The sequence below is a fragment of the Sparus aurata genome, chromosome 18 (genome assembly GCF_900880675.1).
Source record: "Sparus aurata chromosome 18, fSpaAur1.1, whole genome shotgun sequence".
In the NCBI taxonomy this organism is placed as follows: Eukaryota; Metazoa; Chordata; class Actinopteri; order Spariformes; family Sparidae; genus Sparus; species Sparus aurata.
Window position 1 is genome coordinate 14212807 of NC_044204.1, and position 6000 is coordinate 14218806.

The following is a 6000-nucleotide window of genomic DNA, read 5'->3' on the forward strand; positions in this document are numbered from 1 at the left end:
TTAAACCATTGCACTTCCTGCCTGCCGTCTCTTGCATTTGGCTCCACCTTATGTGTTCTTCATTCCCATGCACCTTATTTGTTCCCCATAGCAATTTGGATTTTAAAAAAAGCTAACAGACAAGATAGCAAAAGGGAGGAGGATGCCGACTAAAGTCACAGTTGTGGCGTACAGCAGGATTATAGTCTACATCCTGTAAAGCAGCTTTAGTTTAGTTTAGTTTAGAAAACTTTATTGTCCTCAGAGAGGCAATTTATGCCTCCAGGCACGGTACAAGAATATAGACAGAGACGGGGACATATCACAAAACTATATAGAACAAAATTAAAATGCCACAAGCAATAACCACAACAACAACAACAACATCAACAACACACTGAATCTACCACACCAGTGTCTTGGGTCAAGGTAATTCATAGCATGGATAACTTTTGATATTCATGAAACAGCAGTGGATGGAAGGGCACATACATAGTGTTTTCTTTAGTGGATTTTCTGAATATTTCGTGTTGGCAGATTCGTACTACATTTGAACGGAAACAACAATTATTGAGTCCTTGTGAGAGCAGCATGAGATGCCTCATAGATGTCACCTGTTTGCTGTTTATGTGCCTCTCAGACCTGAGCACAGAGACACAGATCCACCAATCCCTACATACAATAACACATGACTGAAGGAACTGTGTACCAGACAATGATGTAGAAAACGACAACAAAATAACAGGGAAATATTTGTCATTATACAACACAGGGTTGCATGACAAAATGAGAGTTTTTAGCTCCTTATGCTACATGAACATAGAACACACTTATTTATATACATATAAATATGCAGTATGTAAAAAGTAAAAAATAAAACAGAAACTCATTCTGTAATGCATTTTTAAAATTGCAGAAGTATTTATAGACTGCTGCAAAGTGAGGGAACATCTACAACATTGGTCAGTGATTATCAGTATACCGACTCAGAACCATCAACGTGGTGGGGCTTGCATAATTCCATTTTCTAGCAACATTATGTAAAGTGTAACAAAGCCAAAGATAAACAGTAATGGCTGGCATTATCACAGGTTACACTCTGTTCGGTAACTATTATTACCATCAGGGTTAATCACCTGGCTTTCGCATTATATGAACAGACTGGGCTGACAAATTATGATTGCGCATTAGCGTTTCCTAAAAGAGCAGCTGATTATCATACAGAGAGCAATGGATAATGATGCTATCTGTCCACAGAAAAGCTGTGTTTAAAGTTAGAATGCAGAGCAACACATAGGTGTTAGTCATCAAAGCCAGAGTGCAGCAGGTAGCTCCAGTTAAAGTGCCATGATGCACAAGTCATTTTGACTTGGCTGTATCTGAAGGTCAGTTATATACATCACTTGGGTCTTTGTCCTTCTGGTTTTCACTGCACACATAGCGGTGCTATAGTGATCGCCCTTTGCTCATTGGTGCGATTGTAGCTTTAAGTGTCGGTTCATCTCTTCAGCTCATCGACCTTACGACAGGTCCATCATCAGCCTCACTATGAGGGTTCTGCACACCATTGAACTTGATTTGTAATTGCAATCAAGACAACCTTTTTTCCCAAAGATGGCACATACAGTATGTCATTTTTGATTTATTGATGCAATAAAACAAATAAGGAAGATAAAATTTCATTGAAGCAGTTAAATAAGCACTCCAGGAGAAATGGGGATGACTGACAAGATTAAGGTTTAAGGAAGGTTTAAGTGGTGCTAGAGGCGGTCCATACTTACCACTCAGGTTGAAGAATACTGGTCTGTATTTTTGCAAAAACATACAAACCTCATCGACACCCAAATCAGTAGAATAGTAGCAGGTTTGGTAAAGGTAAATGGGCTTGTATTTCTATAGTGCTTTGCTGCACTTGTCACATTCATCCATTCACACACACATTCATGCAGTGATGGCAAAGGCTGCCATGCAAGGTTCCAACCTGCTCAGGCGCACTCTGGGGTTCGATATCTTTCTCATGGATACTTCAACATGCAGTCGGGGGAGCCGAGGAATAAAACCAGCTACCTTACGATTACAGGACAAACCTGCTGTACCTTCTGGATCTACAGCCCATTCAGGATTTAACTAAGTGACTAAAGATCTCAAATAAACAAAGTGGATTGAAAAAGTGCATGATTTGTATGTCAAATGTAATGTTGAAATGGAAATACTCATATCAAGTAAAAGCATCATGACAACGCTCCAGAAAATGTTAATAACAGATTGTAACCAACAAAACTGGTGTTCTCACTTTCAAAATAGACATTTTAGAAGGCATCAAGACCGTATCAAGTAAGAAACATGGGAAAGAAAATGTGATCGCTTAAATGACGGTCTAACCAGAGTCTCAAGCAGCTGCCTACTGGGCAGGCTTGCAGCAGACAAAACTTATCCGGGTGGATTAGGAAATGTCATGTTCACCTCTCTAGGCTCCTTCTTCCATTTGTCTCCCTCTGTGTTTGTCCTCCAACCTCCTCTGGTTCTGTCTCTGAATCTTTCTGCCACTTTCTGTTTCTCTTTCATTTTATATCTTTCTCTGTCTGTCTCTGTGGACCAACTGCAGAGAAGTTCACAGTGTTGACCTGTACTTTTTTTTCTTTGTTCATACACACCAATAACATTATCCCTGGTGGATTGCAGACAATGTCATCAGAGCATTTTCCCACCTATGGATTGATAAGATGATACAAGCATGGCCCCCTAGCGGGGCCAGCACAGAGATATGTGTTCATGTATCGTGACAGCGCAGCAGGGAAACCCCATCTCAAACAAGATGCCAGAAGATGGGACCAGGTTGCACTCCAAAATGGCCCAAACACTGAGAAAAGTTTGTATAAAAGTGAATTAAAAGTTCTATAAAAGCTAGAAGTAGAATGCCATTGTGAACCGAATGAATGGCTTTGTGTGACTCACACATTTAACCCTCATGTTGTGTTCGTTTCTTGTTAAACAATTTTGTGTTCCTGGTCAAAAATGACCGTTCCATTTAAACTCATCATAAAAACTGTATAATACATATATTATCACTACTTGTTGTGTTAGATCTTTTTATCAACTTCAGTTCTTGTGAACATTACAAGTTTTGAACTTCTATTTGTTATTTATGACCTGTATACCTCACTGATCTGAGTGTATACATCTTGAATTCGAGTTCTAAAAAGCATCATTTCTGGATTATTTTGAACACTAGTCGTGTTCCCAGTCAAAGGGTTAGGTGGGTCTCAGGTGGGGATGAAGACCAGGATAAGTTCCCATTCTTTGACCTGAATGTGACAGCAGCCTCAGCATGGCCATCCTCTTCATCACTGGATTCCTCCCCATCAGTTAATTCTTGGTCTGGATTATATTCTGTGTCATCTTCATCTTCTGACACTTCCTCCTCTAATCCATCCTCACTGTCAGTTTCCTGGCCTCTCTCCTCCTCACCAGTGTGGTGATCACATATGTAATCAATAGCCTCATTTATGGTATATCGACGTGCCATGGTGCTGCCACACAATGAACTGTGAGCAAGGCCTCAAAAAAGCATTTATATAGGCTACCAAAGCTGCGAGAAAAGTTCAACATTATTGAAACAATGTTCCAACAACTTTCTGAGAACAGGTGTTGTTCCCGTGGGAGAGAGACTCCACTGGGCTAAGTTTCCCGTGGTGGTTGCCTGGGAACCAAGGTGTTTGTGTGTGTGAGTGTGTGTGGGTGTGTGTGTGCATGTGTGTGTGTGTGTGTGTGTGTGTGTGTGTGCATGTGTGTGTGTGTGTCCATATGACAAATGGGGATGTACCTGAGATCAGTTTTTAACACTAATTGTAGTCTCCCCCATTCATTTCTAATGACTGGTCATTTTTGACCGGGAACACCAAAAGTGTACAAAAGTTGAATAAAATACACATAATTGTATGCAAATAAATACTGTTTAGTTTGTGTGTTGAAATCCTCTTTGTGGACAAAGTCATGACTCTTAGGTCAGTCTGACCAAATTAAGTATTTTTTTTTTTCATTTTTTTTTTTCCATTTTTCAGAGATAAAACTTTTAAATCGGACAGATTTGACCGGAACACAACATAAGGGTTAAAAAAGGACTTATTGTTGAATGACAGACATGTGCAGCTCTTTCCTTTGTCCAACGAGATGTCGGGGTGGGTTTATAATGTCAGTATAACCCAGAGGAATACCATGAGACATGGCAGCGTATTAGTATGGAAATGGAAGGCCTACAGAAGAGGTGTGAATTCTATTAATGTCAGCGTCAGGATCAGGGAACTATAACAAGACCATCAATGGGAAATCATGTTGCATACACATTACCACATTTACATAGAGACGTATTCTATTCAAAAAATAACCAAAGAAGGGTTCTGTGTAGTGCAACGACTGCTTCAGTTTATATCATACTTCTGTAGGCAAGTTTTTATCATTTACCTCTTGATCAGTACACATCACAGGTTTGCATTGCTTTGGAGATTGGAGCTGTATTAGAGCCACATCTGAGGACTCATTAGAAACCAATTAAATATTTTTACAACACATCCTCATACCTAAACGATTGAACAGTTCAATTGTTAACAGCTCCCGAAACCACGTGTTTCACTGTTCCTAAAACAAAATGACCATTGCAGCTCAACAGCAACACAGGTACAAGACTTTAATCATACAATCACAGTTTGGTTAGGTTCAGTAACTAAAACTACTTGGTTAGGTAAAAACACTGAAACTATTTTCACTTTTTACACTACCTTTTCTCACTTCCTTCTTTGCTGCCGTGAGAGTTGCTTCAGCCGCTAGATTTTTTCTCCTAACAACATATGTAAATATCAGTTGTCATAAGCTGCTTTCATTTCAGCATGGTAGTTTTTCCGATGTGGAAAGGACCGTTTTTAGCTAATTTGCTTCCCTTTATCATGTAAACATATAACAGGCACCCACGTTTTCTAACTTTCTACACTGGAAAGAAGCAAAAGCCCACTGGTTGTGAAGACAAGGTGGGTTGAGAGGAAAAAGCTGCTTTAACTGTAGTTTAAAGGGAACTGTTGTTTACTTCCTCATATTTTCTTTCATTCAGCGAAACACACCTCAAGACGTCATGAAGACCCGGCTAATAAGCCCCTAATGGCGGGGCGTCACAGTGGCTGCATCCATCTGAGTTTATGGCTTCTCACACACATCACATGGTCTCACATGTTGTTGTTTTTTTCCACAGAATGTGCGCCCACCATCACACATCAAAGTTTTCATATCTGCGTAGACAATCCCTTGGGAGCTGTGAGCCGCACACGCTAATGATCAAGCCGTACCCGTCATAAACTTAAGTGAGGGACTTCCTGTTGTTTGCAACACTGTGCGTCAGGAATACTTCCAAAAATTAAAGTGAAACGCGTGGCTTGTGACATGATGGTGATATTCAGCCAGGAATTGCCGTGCTATATTCAGACACGCCTGAATGTGACACCCACAGTCTGAATGGAAAGGTAATAAAACAAAAAGAAGACTGGAACACCTGGCTGTTTAAAAGTGTAATAGTTTTCTGAGCTGTTACAGAGCTGAAGCAGGCAACAGCTTTGTAGAAAAACTTTGACACAAAATTGTACTTTGATAATTGTTATATATGTACTATATAATGTTTCTAACACCCACGAGGGCAGTCTGTAATCCAATTACAGCAGCTTCAAAAGCCACTGGTTTGCAAAAATGTGAGACCATACCATTGCCAATCACCAACAATGCAGGGGCGGAGATTCCATAAGATAAGAAAAGGAAATTCCATTATGCATTACACATCATAGCAACATATGGCACAGTTCCATTATAGCATTCACATCAGTCATTTATTTCATCTCAAGAGCCAAATGGTAATTGTTGCATTGCTGTGCAGTTTAAAGTGTCAGTGCACACAGCTGCAGGCACATGTGTGGTCTCAAGTGGCACAAAGGACAATAGCTGATAAAGATTAAGAGATGAGGGAAGGCTCATCAGCTTTCCAGC